The sequence below is a fragment of the Mandrillus leucophaeus genome, unplaced genomic scaffold (genome assembly GCF_000951045.1).
Source record: "Mandrillus leucophaeus isolate KB7577 unplaced genomic scaffold, Mleu.le_1.0 Scaffold427, whole genome shotgun sequence".
NCBI classification, from domain to species: Eukaryota; Metazoa; Chordata; class Mammalia; order Primates; family Cercopithecidae; genus Mandrillus; species Mandrillus leucophaeus.
The window spans coordinates 967,466-986,627 of record NW_012104554.1 but is presented as its reverse complement, the minus strand read 5'-3'; the positions used below and the strand labels follow the sequence as shown (position 1 = coordinate 986,627).

Here is a 19,162-nt window from a genome sequence, read left to right as displayed (position 1 = left end):
CCTACAAAGTGAATGGAATTCCACCAGAGCATGCAGCATGAAGGAGCGATCTCGGAGGGGAAGGGAATAAAGTAGGGAGTGCTTCTAAGGTGAATCTGGGTTTTATGGAAGGTAGAGTCATTGGTTCCAGGGAAAGAAGCCAGTCCAGACAGAGGAGATGCCAAGTACTTCCCTGACATCTCAGGATGCCTTGCTGGAACATTAAACCCAGCATGTTGCAGATGGAGTGAGTTTTTCTCACTGAATCTAGTTCCTGCTCCTGCCCTCAGTATTTCCATCAGTGTCATGATTTTCTGAGTTATGCACCTGTCTCTTACTTTAGGCTTTTATTGCTTCTCCAAACTACTGTGTAACTGGTCTGCCTGTACAAAGAAGCTGCCAGGTTTGTCTTCCAAAGCTTTCTTCCCATCACTGTGACCCCTGCACACCATTCCAGCATCCTATTGTGCCATTCTCTGGAGAACCGCTCTTCCACATACTAGCCAAATTTGACTTCCTTCAGTATTTTTTTTTTTTTTTTTTGAGATGGAGTCTTGCACTGTTGCCCAGTCTGGAGTGCAGTGCCGTGATCTCGGCTCACTGCAAGCTCTGCCTCTCGGGTTCACACCATTCTCCTGCCTCAGCCTCCTGAATAGCTGGGACTACAGGCGCCTGCCACCATGCCTGGCTAATTTTTTGTATTTTTAGTAGAGATGGGGTTTCGCCATGTTAGCCAGGATGGTCTCGGTCTCCTGACCTCGTGATCCGCCCGCCTCGGCCTCCCAAAGTGCTAGGATTATGGGTGTGAGCCACCGCGCCCGGCCCAGTTTGTTTTTTAAGGTGCTGTGCTGTTGGGTTTTGTTTGTTTGATTTTTGTTTTGCCTCAGTGTCTTTGCCTATAGTGTGAATGGTTTTACTTCTTTCTTTGCCATGTTAACTCCAGTTCCTCCTTTGGGGTTTAGCTTAGGTGTGTTTTCAGGAAGCCTTCCTACACCTTCTGTGTTGGAGTAAGTCCTCTCATCACGGGCTTCTGTGCATCTTGCACTTCCTATTTGGTGTGCTTCTCTATAGGTTGTAACTTCCAGAGGGCGGGGACCTAGTGCTGTTGGACAAATGATGAGTGCTCAAATTAAAGATGTTTTTCTCTGAAAATATATTTAAATTTTCCTCATTGTCTACAAAATTAATTTCAGACATTTTAAAATTCATTCCAGACCTCCCGTAATATGGCCCAACCTTATCTATATTAATTATTGAATTAGATTTGGCAACATTCAACAGAAAACCCAAATGACAGAGATTTTAATAAGACGGAAGGTTTATTTTCCCCTCCTCCTCCTCCTCTTTCTCCTCCATATCCTTCTTTCTCTCTTTCTCTCTCTCTCACACACAGACACACAGACACACACGCACACACACACACACGCACACGCACACACACACGTCTGTAAGTAGTCCCCAGGGTTGTGGGCTGGTATGACTGCTCCACAGTTACCAGAGGCTAAGGCTCCTTCTCTCTTTATGCTTTGCCATCCTTGGCAAATGATTTCCATTCTCAAGATTCCCTCACGGTCCTAAGTGACTGCTGGAGCCCCAGCCATCTTGTCCCTTGTGGGAATAGTGCTAGCAGAGTAGAAGGGAGACTCAGAGAGAGGAAGACGAAAAGGAAGCTAACATGAAAAAGAGATTGGCCAGCAGTCCTCCAGGGAGAACAGCCTTTTCGTCAAATGCTAGTTCTTTGATCTTCTGAGAAGAAAAGAGTTTCTAGGAGACCACAACTTTTTACTGCTTTGAAAATTCCAAATTCCTGAGAATATGATCCAGTTAATGAGTAACATTCTCTGTGCTGGCAAAGGAGGAAATTACCTGGATCTGGACCTATCTTTGGAGGATGAGAGAGGAGCCATTATCTCTCCCCCACTGTTACAATGATGCTGTAATGTCTTTTCAGTAGACATTTGCCTGAGCTCTTTTTTTTTGGACTATAATTTCCCCCCACCCCACTTTCTAACCTCTGCTTCCCAAAATCTTATCTGTTCTTCAGAGCCTAATTCCTTTCTTTTCCCAGAAGCCTTTCCACATTCTCCTCAACTGGGAATTTTTTTTTCTTTGAACCTCCACAGATTTTTGTGATGATGTTTCTCCATGTTTTAACATAGTTACCTGTAAATGTAGCTAACTCTTCCCTAGCTCCCTCTCACCATCGAATGCCATCCCCTTGAGTTACGTCAGGGTCTATGCCTTGTTCACATCTGCTGCAGCCATCACAGAACCTTTAACAAAGTAGGTTCTTAAATCTTAAATGAGTGCCTGCTGTGAGGGAAGGAAAGCAAATAGACATTTTGGCTCAAGTAAAGAATTGATGTGTTTAGAAGAGACACAGGTAAAGAGAGAGGGGATTAGTTGTTGGATGATCTTGATATCTAGGCTTTGAATCTGGGCTTGGTAGGGTAGGTGAGTGAGCCCTGAATATAAGGGAACTGGCCTAGGGAGAGATAAAAACCATCACTTCAACTCCTGTGTTCCAGGGTGTTGAGTTCGTTAACTGCCCCACATCCACCAGATTTCCCCAGATCTTAGTTGACATAATAGAGACATTCATTCTGTTTCTCACCTTAAGAAAATCCAACCTGAGTTAGCTTCAGGTTGGTGCTGCTACTAGGCCTGATGGTGATAGACTTTGGGAGGAACTGAGAATCCTATATGCTAGGTGGTATCTGAATGTGGCACTATGTGATATAGTGCTCTCAACTCTGCAATTTCTCTTGTAAGAGGGAAACAATTCAACCTGTTCTTTGACTCCTTTTCTGGGTTTTCTTGGCTCCAGGCTTCTTAGAACACTGTTTACACTGTTCCACCACCCCCAATCTTTACCTCCATTAGCTCTACCCCCTCAGCCCCCACCAAAACACAATCCTTTTCAGGCAAGTATACCATACAGGTGCTCTGGTGGTCCCGTAAATGAGGATGTAGCTGCCAGCCTTTTAGCAATATTGAGAGTTCTCTGCAGGCTCTTGACAGCAGTGGCCTTGGTTAAATTGGATAGAATCACCTTTTTGGTAAATTCCCTTCCGATTCATTTCACAAATGGCTTAAATCATTTATGTTGTTTTGTTCAATCCACTCAGGAAATGAAAGCATTGCCATTTTAATTGTTTTAGAACAGCATTTTACACCTAATATAGACTCCCAAAGCCAGCCAAATACAGATTTTGGCTCCTAGATCGCTGACTGCATGCTGACTATGTTCTTGAGTGCGGAAGGAAACAGATCCAGCCAAAGACTGATTACCTTCCAAAAGGTCACAAAAGAAGTTTCTCTTTATCTGCGAAAGAAAGTAGATGCCATTAGGTGTTGATTTTTTTTTTTTTTAAGTGCTTTTAATTTAAACAACATTTGAATAAAAATTATGGTATAGTCAACCACAAATCAGTTGATCAAGTCTCGAATTTTGGCAGTCTCCCTTGGTTCAGTGTTCTTGGGCAAGTTTACTTTCTTTTTCTTTTTTTTTTTTGAGACAGAGTCTGGTTCTGTTGCCCAGGCTTGAGTGCAGCAGCGCGATCTTGGCTCACTGCAACCTCTGCCTCAAGCAATTGCTCAAGCAACCCTCCCACTTCAACCTCCCAATTAGCTGGGACTACAGGCGCATGCCACCACACCTGGCTAATTTTTGTATTTTTTTTGTAGAGACGAGGTTTTACCATGTTGTCCAGGCTGGTGTAGAACTTCTGAGCTCAAGCCATCTGCCCACCTCAGCCTCCCAAAGTGCTGGCATTACAGGTGTGAGCCACCATACCCAGCCTCTTTTTTAAAAAAATAATTTTTTACTTTGAAATAATTTAAGACAAGAAGTTGCAAAAATAGTACTGAGAGATCCCAGGAACCCTTCACTCAGCTTCCCCCAATGTAAGATCATATCTTACATGATCATAGCACATTGTCAAAAGCAGGAAATTGACATTGGTGCAATACTAGTAATTCAAGAACAGACCTTAGTGGAATAGTTTTTACATGCAATCTGTTTTTAGTGTGTGTAGTTTTGTGAAATTTTGTTACCTTTGTAAATTCATATATACATTTGATTTCTAATGCTCACTTACCTTCAAATTATTTGGAACCTTTTTTTTTTTTGTAGAGATGGGGGTTCCACCATGTTGCCCAGGCTGGTCTCGAACTCCTGAGCTCAAGGGATCTGCCTGCCTTGGCCTCCCAAAGTGCTGGGATTACAGGTGTGAGCCACCACACCTGGCCTATTTGGAGCCTTTGCGTAAATAATTAATAATAATTAATAATAGCATAACTGGAAATTATTTAATCTGGAAATCTCAATTTAATACTCTTAACTAAAAGACTACTGGATTAGAAAGTAGAAAGTCGGGTTCTAATTCCAGCTCTTCAACTAGGCAGTTAAGCTTCTTTGGTTAAGTCATTTACATACTTGGTACATCATTTACCCATCTCTGAAATGAGTAAGCTAAATGAAACAAATCTTGATTTCCACTTTCCCTTCTCTAACCCACCTTACGTCTACTGTATTTTAAAAGGCACCATCTGTATTTTACCAGATTGTTCTAGCCAAAACCTTAGGCTTTATCCTTGTTTCCTTCTTTGCTGTACCTACCTTCCTTCCCTTTGTATATTCCATTAGCAAGCCTTCTACAACATTCCCCAAATCTGTCCACTTGACTCCATCCCTTGCCTGAATTACTGCAGTAGCCTCCACATGTACTTTCCCATAAAACGTTTTCCACTTGGCAATCAGAGCCATCTTTTAAAAATAGAAATCAGACTTTGTTCTTCCTCTGCTTAAAACCTTCTCCGAGGATTTTACATTGCACTGAGAATCAGAGCTCTTCACCAGGGCCCAAAAGGGACACTTGTGACGTGGGGACTCCTGCTGGCTTCTCTAGTCATATCTACCATTCCCCACCTTCTCCCTGTAGCCCAGCACAGGCCTCTTATGTCGCTCCAGTTGGCCAAGTCAGTGCCCACCTCGAGGCCTTTGTTCCAGCCTAGCCGTTCTCTGTGCCTGGTGTGCCCTGCTCCCAGTTTTGCTCTAATAAGTGGCTCCCTCTGGTAATTTATGTGTCAGGCCTCCTTGATGAGGCCTGCGTCATCAGTCCAAATTAGCCACCTCCCAAGTCACTTTCTGCAACATTATCCTGTTTTGTGTCTTGCACAGCATTTAATGCTATCTGGAATTATTCTCTGCACTTGATTGGACTTGTTACTTGACAAGTGAATTTCCCTTCTCTAGACTGTAAACTCTTGAGAAGTAGGGCAGCTTTAACTGCCTGCTTTATCCTGCATTCCCAGACCCCAGGACAGTGCCTGTCCCATCAATAATTATTTGTTGTGCAGATGCATTTATGGACCAGATCACCACAGAAAATTTTGAAATTGAAAAAATTACTTAATTAAATGAAATGTTTAAAGTCATTAATTTTGGGGGATTCTGAAGGGAACTTTTATGATTAAATTTCTATGTACTACAGACTACTACTACAGATGATTAAATTTCTGTGTACTGCAGACGACTAATATTGTGTAGTCGTGTTTTAGTAAAAGTTCTTTTCCTGAGGCAGGACCATTTCAGATGGGAAAGATAAGTTTTTTGTACTCTAGGGACCGTCTCCTGTCTGCCTTGAACACATTAGACAGATGACCTTAATGATCGGAAGAGATGCATTGGAAATACGTTCCTTTCCCCCATCAGCAGTGCTTTTGCATTAGCACTGAGCAGGGTTTGACTTTCTTGATGATACAGAAGGTGCAAGAAGCTTAGTATCATGTGGTTTGACATTTAATCAGACTTGCTTTCCTTGTTAACCTAAAGGCCTTCCTCTTGTTTGGAATTTAATGTGTCAGTAATGGCTCCTAGAGCTGGAACAGATGAAGCTGCTGATGTTCTCACTTAGATGAAAAGAACACAATTTATATCCTCAGCTTCATTTCTTAAATTCTTGTTGAACTTTCATTTGTCAGAGCCACATAACCAAAATGTCACTGTATTTGCTTTTGACGGCATTACCATCTACTTTTGCTTTTTAAGCAGTTTTGGAAATGCGATGTAGTATAGGACTATGAGTACATGTTTTTAAACATGTATTATTCTGAGTTAATGATTCACTGCTGCGGAAGGAGTGGTTTCTATGTGAAGGCAATGGTTATTTTTTTCATTAAATATTCTCATCAGAAGTTAATGGTTTTTCTTCTCCAATTCTGGAGTTCTCTTATGAAAAATACATGTAGTCATATAGCTGCCAATGAGACAAGTGTTGACGTTTTGGTTTCTTTTGTTATGGTTTTATTGTTGTTATTGCTAATGAATTATTTTTGGAGCAAATATGTACTTTCAAGCAAATATGTGCAAATTTGAAGTTGGAAGGTGATATTTTCTCTTAAAAGCATTTTACCATTTTCACATTGCCATGCCCTTAGCTTTCAGGGTGTTTTCTTGAGTCATTATTTTCTTTTGTTGATTCTTTAAAATGTACCAATGGTGAGTGTGAATTCATAGTATGAAAAATGTGGGTGATAGACTATGATTAGAACTATGATTAGACATAGTTCAAGATAGCAGTTTATAGGAAAAATTGATGCTCTGAAGCATTTACTACCAAAATTTGTTTTTGTATGTGTGTGTTACCTTTACTCCTCTCCTTGGGTCCACTTAATGGTACTGTGTTTTTTCGGAGAGCCAAATATGACTTGAAGGTAGTGAGGGAGAGGAAGGAGGGCAATATGAAATGAGTGTGCTGTTTTATCAGAAGCCACTTAATCACAGAGCCTGAAGTGACAGCTTTTGGGAGAAGTGATCATACTGATGGGGGTAAAACTCCCTACCCATTTTGGGGAGCTTTTGTTTTCATAATGTAACTTCTTTGTACAAACAAAGGATGTTCTAAAGGAGAGGACTGTTTGCAATTGAGTGTTTTCCATTCTGGCAGCATCTGACTGAAAATCATTTCAGAAATTCTTAGTATTGCATGCAATCATTGTTTAGTAGCTGGATCTTTTTAACTTTATGATAGAAATGTACATTTCCATTATGTTTTAAGTCCTATCCTTGTATTTAAGTAGTGTAATAAATTATTTTCTTGCCAGCAGGGTGACTTGAGTGAAAAAAATATGTATAATTTGGCCAATAGCCTAATTCTGTGACCTCTACAATCCAAATGGATGCTGTGACTTTTACCTTGGTTACATTTCAAATGACTTTCATTGGCCTGAAATTCTATTCGTATGATTGATTCAGGATGCGCATTCAAAGTCATCTAATCTGTCTGTGTCATTTGTCATGGATCAAATCTCTGGGCAGAGCGGTCATTGAACCTTGGACAAACCTCAGACTGTGTCCGTCTGTCAATTTTATAAATGATTGGGAGGAAGGCACTCTTGTGAGTTCTGGATCAGTAGTGATATGATTCTGTTTCTGTTTTTTGTTTTTTTAAGTCTACTGCTACATAACAAACCACTCCAAAACTTGATACCTTAAAATAACCCATTTTATCTTGGTTGTGATTTTGTGGGTTAGGAATTAACAAAGGGCTCAGCTGGGCAGTTTGTCTCTGATCCGCATGGTGTCAGCTGAGGAATCTGGGGATAGGGGATCCACTTTTGAGATCTCAGACTCAGACGTCTGGTGCCTCGACTGGGATGCCTGGCTCTGGGCAGGTGGCTTAGCTGGGGCCCAGCATGCCTGAGCACTGGCATGTGGTCTCTCCATGTGGCTTAGGTTTCTTTCAGCATGGGAGCTGGGTTTCCCAAAATCTGAGGACGGAAGCTTCAAGGTTCAAGGTTTCTTAGGATGTAGCCTCATAAGTCCCAGAACACCAGTCCTCCTGCATATTATTGGTCAAGTAAAACGCTAAGTCCAACCCAGACTTGGGGTCAGGAGGGAGTCGGGGAGGGGAGTAGCATTATCCTTCACTTTTCATTGGGAGAAGAAACAAAGAATTTGAGGCCTTCATTAATGACTAGTGATGAGATCACATCAGAATAGCATTTATTTAATAGCAATTTATTACTCTCCTGAGGTTCAGGTGGCTTAAAGTGCAAATATTAGTAGGTAGTTCCATGTAAGGGAATCCCATTCCAAGTGACAGCCTTCATTTAAACAAAACTCTAATGTAATTCATTCTAGTCATTTGATGGATGGAGACTCTAAAAGTGGCATGAATATAATCTCAAAATATCTAGAAAGATGTCAGTCCTCTGAGTCATTGTGCAAACTAGTTTGTTGAGAGGGTTCAAAGGCATCATAGATCTTGCAGCTAGAAAAGATTCTAAGAGATTACATCATCATTATCACTTTCCAGAACGATTTATTGAGCATCTCGTAGGTGCCAGACCCTGGGAATACAGAGGAGAATATGACTGATTCTTGCCATTGAGACATAGCTGAGGACACAGAACTGATACACAAGAGATGAACAGAAATTCATGGAATATAGACTAACTGGTAAATAAAAGTACAGGTGATAAGAACACAAGAAGGAGAAGGAATCAATAGAGGCTTAGTTAGGGGCTGGGAAAGGCTATAAGGAGATACTTTCTATCACTCTGAAAACATAAAGTCCAAAGTGTTGGCCATTCCCAAAAGTCCCTCTGGGATCTGGATCTCTGCATCCTCTCTGATCCCCTTTGCTACCTCTCTTTTCCTCACTCACTGGCCTTCTCCCATGGATGTGTAGGCATTTGAGGATCTTTGCCTTTTGCTCATTCCTCTGCCTGGAATGCTCTTTTTTTTCAGATATTCTCATAGTTTGCTTTCTCACTTCCATCAGATCGAGATCTCTGGTCAACTGTGTTCTCCAGCCTTCTCTGACCACTCTGTCTACTTCCTGTTCATCAACACAGTTTATCTCCATGAAGCCAGAGGTATTGTCTGCCTTGTTAATTATTGTATCCTGAGCACCTAGAGTAGTGCCTGGCATCACTAGTGCCCAATAAAATATGGCTGAATATATGAATGAGTAAATGAATGCAGAATCTTGAAACAGGGTATGTTTTTGAGCTGCTATAACAAAACAGTGTAAACTGGGTAGCTTATAAACAATAGAAACTTAGTTCCCACAGTTCTAGAAGCTGGTACATCCAAGATCAAGGCACCAGCAGATTAGGTGTCTGGTGAGGGCCCATTTCCTGGTTCATAGACAGTACCTTGTTGTTGTGTCTTTATATGGTAGAAGGGTCAAGGTAGCCCTCCGGGGCTTCTTTTATTTGGGTGCCAATCTTATTTATGTAGGCTCTGCCAAGGATAAGATTTAGCAAAGTGAATAGATGATATTGCTGGATGCCTGCAAGGCAGAGTGAAAGAGAAGCAGAAAGTTACATAATGTATTCATAGATCATCAGCTTCACCTCTCTGACATCAAGGGTCCTTATTTTACAACTTTGCATCCTGCAAACCATTTTGCGAATATATAAGCATTGTGATAGGACTTGCACAGGAAATGATTTTTTTTCCTTTATTTTTAACTTTTATTATAGGTTTGGGAGTACATGTGAAGGCTTGTTACACAGGTAAACACATGTCATGGAGGTTTGTTGTACAGATTATTTCATCACCCAGGTATTAAGCCCAGTACTCAGTAGTTATCTTTTCTACTCCTCTCCCTCCTCCCACCCTCTCCCGTCAAGTAGACCGCAATTATCTATTGTTTCCTTCTTTGTATTCATATTTTCTTATCATTTAGCTCCCACTTAAAAGTGAGAACATGCAGTATTTGGTTTTCTGTTCCTTCCTTAGTCTGCTAAGGGTAATAGCCTCCAGCTCTACCCATATTCCCACAAAAGACATGATCTTATTCTTTTTTGTGGCTGTGTAGTATTCCATGGTGCATATGTACCACATTTTCTTTATCCAGTTTGTCACTGATGGGCGTTTAAGTTGATTCCATGTCTTTGCTGTTGTGAATAGTGCTTCAGTGAACATTCATGTGTGTGTGTCTTTATGGTAGGATGATTTATATTCGTCTGGATATATACCCAGTAATGGGATTGCTGGGTTGAATGGTAGTTCTGCTTTTACATCTTTGAAGAATCACCATACTACTTTCCACAAGTGGTTCATTTTAACCATTGAACTAGAATAGCTGGTTCATGACTGGTGGCAGTTATTAGAGAACTTGCCTTTCTTGAAAAATATTCTTTACTATACCATTTCTTTGTCTTTGCTCCTGCTCATATTTCTGTCTGGAATATCCTGCTTTTTGTATTGACCTGTTGAAATTCCACATAAATGTTCCAAAACGTAGTAACTTAAAACAGCAGTTTATTATTTCTCACAGTTTGGTGTGTTGGCTGGGTTAAGCTGAGTGGTTTTCTGTTCCATGTGGTAGTGTCCACTAGCATCACTAATACAGCAGATGTTTTCAGTTTCAGAACTTGGCTGGACTAGAATGTCCAAGAAAGCTTTGCTCTCATGTTTCCTGTTGGCTGTAGACTAGAGTTCCTTAGTTTTCTTCCATAATTTCTCATTTCCTCTGGTATCTAGACCAGCCACCTTACAGCATGGTGGCTGGGTTCCAAGTGTGGGAATAAGGAAGCTTCTACTTCATTTTACTTTTACTTTTTTTTTTTTTTTCTGAGACGGAGTCTTGCTCTGTTGCCCAGGCTGGAGCGCAGTGGCACAATCTCGGCTCACTGCAACCTCTGCCTACTGGGTTCAAGCAGTTCTCCTTCCTCAGCCTCCCTAGTAGCTGGGATTACAGGTGCATGCCACCACAGCAGCTAAATTCTGTATTTTTAGTAGAGATGGGGTTTCACCATGTTGGGCAGGCTGGTCTTGAACTCCTGACCTCAGGTGATCCACCCACCTTTGCCTCCCAAAATGCTGGGATTATAGGCGTGAGCCACCATGCCCTGCCAGCTTCTATGTCTCTTGAAGCCTAGATCTAGAACTGGCACACAACTTTCATCACATCCTATTGGTCAAAGTGAGTCACAAGGCCAGCCCAAATTCAAAGGGAGGGGAAGTAAATTCCCCTTCTTGATGGGATAGTTGGGATGCAGAGACAGGGATAGGAAGAATGATTAGTGGTGATGTTTGCCGACAGTTCTCCTCAGTATGCTTAGATATTTGTTAGTATTATCTTTTCAGTAAGAGATAGATATTATTAGTGAAGTCCAAGGCCTTTGAGTGTTATTTGAACCCTTTGGCTTTGAGCTATGAATTGTTTATAGAGTGAATTGCTGTGAACATTTTGGGCTTTATTGAGCCGCAGCTGAAGATGATCATTGATTGACTCCTCGCTCTGCCTTTTTTTTTTTTTTTTTTTTTTTTTTTTTTTTGGCTTTACTTGCCATTCATATTGTGTTGTACATGTTCCTCTGGGTATATTAGAGGTTAAAATCAAAAGCCAAAGGAATCTGAAGGGGTCCTCAACTCTTCTCTGGATCTTACTGTAACCTAGAGCAAGTGGCTCCATCAGCAGGAGAAGTAAACTCAGGTAAAGAAGCAAAAAGGAAACAAACCAGTTGCTCTGGGCTGATATAATGTTAAATGGCAGAGGGAAGCTTGAGTTACTCAACTGCTGATTGGCTTCCATCTTCTCATTCCTTGTTTCTCTGATTCAATTCTTGCTTTCTACAGTTGATTTCCCACATAGCAAGCAGAGGGATCTTTTAAAGATGTAAATCAGATCATGTTATTCCCCAACTTAAAAACCCTAGGGGGATTTTCGTTGTACTTGTAATAAAATGCAGACTCCTCATCATAAATTAGCTCTTACTCTTGCCTCTTTACCTCTTCTCTTACTCCTCTCCCCTCCCTCTTTATCAGCCACATTTTATTTCTTTCTGTTCCTTGAGCCCTTGAGGTTCATCCTGCCAAGTTCATCCCATCTTAGGGGTTTTGTACTTGCTGTTCCCTCTCTCTGGAACACTCTGACCCTAGATCTTTGTGTGGCTAGTTCTTCATTCAAGCCTCAGCCCAGAGGACCTCATAGAGACCTTTTGTACCCTCCTAGACTCTTTCTTTTTTTTTTTTGAAGACAGAGTCTCACTCTGTCCCCCCAGGTTGGAGTGCAGTGGCACAATCTTGGCTCACTGCAACCTCCACCTCCCGGGTTCAAGTGATTCTTGTGCCTCAGCCTCCTGAGTAGTTGGGATTACAGGCGTGAGCCACCACTCCTGGCTAATTTTTGTGTTTTTGGTAGAATTGGGGTTTCACCATGTTGGCCAATCTGCTCTTGAACTCCTGACCTCAGGTGATCTGCCCACCTGGGCCTCCCAAAGTGCTGGGATTACAGGCATGAGCCACCACACCTGGTCTCCTAGACTCTTGATAGTGTGCTAGACACTTGCCCTCTTACAGTTCCTATGTTCTGTTTTTTCTAGCACTGATTGCTCTTCTTCTCAATTTTCTCATGTATGAAGGTGGGGTCAATAATAGAGGCACATACCTCGTAGAGTTGTTAAGAGGATTAAACTAGTTACTATTTAGAAGAGTGTCTGGAGCATGATATTGCTCTCAAATGTTAGCTTTATTGTTATATCATTCTTTACTACCTGAAATTGTCCTGCTTAGTTATATGCTAGTTTATTGTCTTTCATTCATTGCTAGAGTGTCAGCCTTTTGCAAGAAAGGACAGCATTTACGTATCTTTTTTACAGCTCATCCATGTTCCCAGTGTGTTGTCATGCACAGTAGGTCCTTAACAAGTACTCATAAAGTCAATAAATGAAAGGCAGGAATGTTTATTTTGAACAGGCCAGAAAAAACATCAGTAACATTAAATTAAAGCTTGCGAAAGCTGAATGGATTATAAAAGATTGTTTAGTTGTTCAAAATGGGTTAAGGATTTTTGGTCCAGAAGCATTCTGTTCCAGGACACTGAAAGACCCTAGGGATAATTCATTGTTAATTTTTATTTTTATGGAATTTTGAAGAGTGGGAAATTGTTGGAATTATGAAGACAGGTAAATGACATTCTGATTTTCAAGAGTGAGAAATGTGGGCTTAAAAACTGTAGACTAGGAGCTTTTTGCTACTTGTGGGCAGAATTCTAGAATGAATTGTTAAAAGGATGATTTGTGAATGCTGAGGACAGTGTTGTTTAGTGGGGAAGTGGAGCACCCTTAGAGAAAAGAGTCCTGTAGAAATGAATTGATTTCTTTTCAGGTGATTACTGAGCTTGGTGGCAGAATTGAGAATAAAGACTCCCTGACTCCAGACCAGTGTTCTCTGTTCCAGTAGTGTTTTCAGTCTGGGACCACAGAGATGCTCACATTCAAGCAAAATATAATCTCTTTTGGTGTGTATTTTGAAGATCATTTTTTTAAAAAGCCACTTTTGAAACAGTTTCTCAGCTGGGGTACATCGACCTCTGAAAGTTCTAGGACATAGTCTCAGGAGCCCAGGAAATTTAGTTCTCTTTCCCACCACTTTAAAAGAGGTCTGTGCAGTACTGTAGGTTCAGAAACTTGGTACCATGATATTTTGCCCGTTTATCTGATTAACTGAATGCTGTCTGTAGTCACTCTGCAGAATACAGTGTTAGGTTCTTCTGTCAGACCTGTGCTGTTTAATATGGTTGTGCCTAGCCATATGTGGCCATTGAGCAGTGAAAATGCGACTCCTCTAAGTTGATTATAGACTACCATGTAATACAGTCACCCCTCAGTGTCCGACGGGTATTGATTGGTTCCAAGACCCCCTGCACATACCAAAATCCATGGATGCTCAAGTTCCTCATATAAAAATGGCATAGTATTTTTCATGTATCTACATACAGCCTCCTGTAGACTTTAAATGATCTCTAGATCATTTAAATTTATAATTTATAATACCTAATACAGTGTAAATGCTGGATAATTTATAATACCTAATACAGTGTAAATGCTATGTAAATAGTTGTTATACGGTTTGGTTTTTTAGTGTATTTTTTTTAATGGTTGTATTGTTATTGTTTATTTAAAAAATATTTTCAATTCAAGGTTGACTGAATCTACACATACAGAACCTGGGATCCGGAGGGCTGACTATAGCATACACATTAGATTTCAAAGACTTAGTATGAAAAAAGAATGTAAATATCTGATGATTTATTTTGAGTATCTGTTGAAATGATATTTTTGATATATTGGGTTACATGAAATATATTAAAATTAATTTCACCTGGCTTTTCCTTTTTAAAACGTGGCTACTAGACAATTTAAAATTATGTATGTGACTGGCATTCATTAGAACTTGATACCTCTCTCAGGAGGAAAGGTGGAAGGAACTGGTGGATATCACTATGCAGATGAGGTTATATGACAGCTGCCTTCAGCTCTTTGGATGGCTCTCATTCATAAAAGAGATTCTTTCTGTTCTGTATTTCTCAAAAGGTAGAAGGAAGACATAGAAGTAGCAAGTTAATATAAGATAGACCTTTCTAAAATAGTTGTCCAAAGATGATATAGGCTCCTTCTAGAGATAATGAATTCCTTGTCACTATACATAATTCAAGAAAAGGGTAAATAGCTGCCTAATTAGGTTGTTTAGAGGGAGGTCAGGTGGTTAAAATTAATGCCTTTCTAATCCTGAGAATTTGTGACTTGATGAAATTGGGCAAAGGGCTGATTTTACAGCTACATGAAATAAATGGATTCTATGGGCAGGAGAAGAAAGCAGTTTATTTCACTCCCTGTCCTTTTCCTTTAAACTTTCACGTGAATATTTTCCAGTTGAGGAGCTTTGCATTCTTGGTTACAGAAAGATGTTTGATTGTCTAATCCCAGGGAATCTGGTGAACAGTGTATCAGTTAGGAATGTGCTTGGCAACAAGTAAACAAACAAGCAAACCAAAGTGACAATGGCAAATAAGTAGAGATTTATTTTAATCCTATAACAAGAACTCTGGAGGTCAGCTGCTTCTGGCATTGATTCATTGGCTCAAAGGCATCAGAGCGAGTGTCTCTGCTATTCTCTTGGCCTTCCTTTTCCTCGTGGTAGCAAGGCAGTCACAGCTACCAACAGTGCATCTGTAAGGCTGGAAGAAGCACGGAAGGGGCGCAGCCCCTACTGCGTCTGTCGCTTTTCTCAGGAAAAGCAGTAGTCTTTCCAGAAATCCCTAACACAATTCTTCTTCTGATTCACTAGGCAGAATTGTCTCATGGCCACTCCTTGGTGCAAGGGAGGCTGCAAAGTGAATGCTTGCTCTTCTAGACTCTACGATTGAGACAAGACAGGAGGAGAAGGAGGTTGGGAATGCATTTATGTCAGCCAAAAAGAACAGGGTCGGCCACACATAGTTTTGGGTGTGACTGAGGGCACCACTCCCAAGTCAGACACAAGTGCCTGGGAGTTGAGACATCATGCAATGTCCTTTTTTTTTTATTAAAAAAAATTCTTTCACTAAATGGTTTTAGCTGCCATTGATGATTGTAGACTTGGTGGAGTTTTATTAAACAATTGTTTCTTTTTAGAGGAGAAAATTGAGGACCTGAGAAGTTCACGCCTTTGATTTCTATTGAAATTACTCATAGGGTAAGAGTGAGAGTTCTTACTTTGCCCTTTCCACCTTCCTGACTTCATCAGCAAAGAAGAGAATCTTGGCTTTATTTTTCATTATCTGCAAGTGATATGTCCATAACAGTAGTTATTTGTCACAAAAATTCTTCACAAGAACATTGCTAAACAAATACACATGTTAGCAGTTCTGAACGGGCATTTATTGTAGAGGAACCTGCTTGTGATGAGAAATATGAAAGAATTGAGACAGTGGGCCTCTACCATAGAGGAGGTAAGAAACTAGTTGGGTGAAATTTAGTGTTAGAATGTTAGAATAGTCAAAAAACTATTTTTGGGAGGCTGAGGCAGGAGGATTGCTTGAGCCCAGGAGTTTGAGACCAGCCTGGGCAACATAGCAAGATCCCATATCTACAAAAATAAATAAATAGAAATTAAAAAAAATTTCTTCATCTTTAACATTACTGGCAAATTAAACAATATAGTTTAGAGCTATATTTAATGGAAGTATATGTGAATTGGTGGTATAACAGATTTTTCCAAACTCTTTTTACTTGTGATTTCTGTGGCTATAACAGACTTTTACTAGCCTCTTGGGAGTTTCTTAAATCCTTTTTCCCCATTTTCTTTGGTCTATGATAAAGAAGTAATCTGAAGTAGAAAAAATTATTTAGGCTGGGCACAGTGGCTCACACCTGTAATCCCAGCACTTTGAGAGGCTGAGGCGGGTGGATCACTTGAGGTCAGGAGTTCGAGATCAGCTTGACCAACATGGTGAAATACAAAAATACAAAAATTAGCCAGGTGTGGTGGCAGATGCCTGTAATCCAAGATACTCAGGAGGCTGAGGCATGAGAATCGCTTGAACCCGGGAGGCGGAGGTTGCAGTGAGCTGAGATTGTGCCACTGCACTCTAACCTGTGCGACAGAGCAAGACTCAATCTCAGAAAAAAAAAAAGAAGATACTTAGATGAGCTAATTTTTGAAGATGGTCTTATAAAGTTTATTTATTTTTTATTAATACACTTTATTTTTTAGAGCAGTTTTAGATTCTCAGCAATATTTAGTAGAAAGTATGAAGAGTTGCCATATACTCCCTTCCCCTACAGATGCACAGCTCCTCCCACTGTCTACAGTTCCCAGGAAAGGTGTGACATTTGTTATCACTTATTACCCAAAGTCCATAGTTTACCTTAGGGTTCATTCTTGATATGGTACATTCTATGGGTTGGGACAAATATATAATGACATGTATCCACATTTATGGTATCATACAGAGTATTTTCACTGCTCTTAAAAATTCTCTGTGCTCTTTACTATTCATCCCTCCTTCCATGCAACCCCCGGAAACCACTGATCGTTTTACTATCGCCATAGTTTTGCCTTTCTAGACTACTGTATAGTTGGAATCATGTAGCGTGTAGCCTTTGCAGATTGGCTTCTTTTCTTGGTAATATGCACTGAAGTTTGCCCCATGTTTTTTCATGACTTAATAGCTTGTTTCCTTTTAGTGCTGAATAATATCCCATTGTCTGTATATCACCATTTATCCATTCATGTACTGAAGGATATATTGAATGCTGCAAGTTTTGGCAATGATGAATAAAGCTGCTGTGAACATCTGTGTGCAGGTTCCTGTGTGGACATACATTTTCAGTTCATTCAGGTAAATACCAAGGAGCATGATTGCTGGATCATATTTTAAGAATATGTTTAGTTTTGTGAGGAATTACCAAGCTGTCTTCCAAAGCGGCTATATCATTTTGTGTTCCTACCAGCAATGAGTGAGAGTTCCTGTTGCATTGTACTTTACCAGCATTTGATGCTGTCAGAGTTTTGGATTGTGACCATCTAATAGGTGTATAGTGGTATCTCATTGTGTTTTAATTTGTGTTTCCTTAATGATATATGATACTGAACATCTTTTTCACATACTTACTTGCCATCTGTATGTCTTCTTTGGTGAGATATCTGTACAGGCCTTTGGCTCATTTTTTAAATCAAGTTGTTCATTTTCTTGTTGAATTTTAAGAGTTCTTTGTCTATTTTTGGTAACAGCCCTTTATCATATGTGTCCTTTGCAAATATTTTTGCTAGTCTAACTCATCTTCCCATTCTCTTGACAGTGCCTTTCACAGAGCACACTTTTTAATTTTAATGAAGTCTAGCTTATTAATTATTTTTCATGGATTTCTGCCTTTGGTGTTATATCTAAAAAGTCATCGCCATACCCATAATAACCTAGATTTTCTCCTATGTTATCTTCCAGGAGTTTTAAAGTTTTGTGTTTTACATGTAGGTCTGTGATCTATTTATTATTTTTGAAGACAGTCTTGCTCTGTTGCCTAGGCTGAAGTGCAGTGGCGTGATCTTGGCTTACTACAACCTCTGCCTCCCGGGGTTTAAGCAATTCTCCTGCCTCAGCCTCCCAAGTGGCTGGGACTACAGGCATGCACCACCACATCTGGGTAATTTTTGTATTTGTAGTAGAGATAGGATTTCAACATGTTGGCCAGGCTGGTCTCAAATTCCTGACCTCAAGTGATCCACCCACCTCGGGCTCGCAAACTGTTGGGATTACAGGCATGAGCCACTGCGCCTGGCCTGTGATCTATTTTGAGTTAACTTTTATGAAGGGTCTAACATCTGTGCCTGGATTCTTTTTGTTTTTTTGCATGTGAATATTCAGTTGTTCCAGCACCATTTTTTGAACGGACTATCTTTGCCCCATTGTATTGCCTTTGCTCCATTGTCAAAGATCACTTAACTTTGTTTATGTGAGTCTAGTTTTGGGTTCTCTGTTCGATTCCATTCATGTATTTGTCTGTTCTTCTGCCAATATCACACTGTCTTGATGACTGTAGCTGTACATTAAGCCTTAAAGTCAGGTAGTGGCAGTCCTTAAACTTTGTCCTTTAACATTGAGTTGGCTGTTCTGGGCCTTTTGCCTCTCTATGTAAACTTTAGAATCAGTTTGCCAGTATCTACAAAATAGTGTGCTGGAATTTTGATTGGGATTGCATTGAATCTATAAAGTTGAGAATAGCTGACATTTTGACAGTGTGGAGTCCATGAACATGGGATATCTGTTTATTCAATTCTTCTTTGGTTTCTTTCACCAGTTTTGTAGTTTTCCTCTTATAGATCTTGTACATATTTTGTTAGATTTATACCTAAGCATTTTTATCTTTGGGGGGTGCTAATGTAAATGGTAAAGTGTTTTTAATTTTTAATTTCACTTGTTCATTGCTGGTATATGAGGAAGTGATTGACTTTTGTATATTAAACTTTTATTCTGAATCTTGTTATAATTGCTTATTAGTTCCAGGAGTTTTTTGTTTATCCTTTTGGAATTTTCTGCATAGACAATCATGTCATCTGTGAAAAAGACAGTTTTGTGTCTTCCTTCTTAATGTACATACCTTTTGTTTGTTTTTCTTGTCTTAATGCATCAGTTATGACTTCCAGTTTGATCTTGAAAAGCAGTGGTAGTAAGGGACATCCTTGGCTGGTTCCTGGTCTTAGTGAGAAAGCCTCAATTTTCTCTCTCTCTCTTTTTTTTTTTTTTCTCCTTTTTTGAGACATGGTCTGGCTGTGTCACCTAGGCTGGAGTGCAGTGTTGTGAACATGGCTCACTGCAGCCTTGACCTCATGGGCTGAAGTAATCCTCCCACTTCAGTCTTCCAAGTAGCTTGAAATACAGATGTGCACCACCATGCCTTG

At 40.1% G+C, this 19,162-nt stretch overlaps 1 protein-coding gene and 1 long non-coding RNA gene across 3 annotated transcripts in view; one reads left to right on the top strand and one right to left on the bottom strand.

The window, feature by feature from the left end:
• The window catches only part of CRADD (CASP2 and RIPK1 domain containing adaptor with death domain), a 191,605-nt gene that overhangs the window by 25,133 nt on the left and 147,310 nt on the right, over positions 1-19,162 (top strand). The gene's annotated exons all lie outside the window — the stretch shown is intronic.
• Positions 7,983-19,162, bottom strand: part of LOC105548919 — a 41,056-nt gene continuing 29,876 nt past the window's right edge. Inside the window, exon 3 of the long non-coding RNA XR_001007472.1 lies at positions 7,983-9,281. This is a non-coding gene — a long non-coding RNA (uncharacterized LOC105548919). The remainder of the gene's footprint in view (positions 9,282-19,162) is intronic.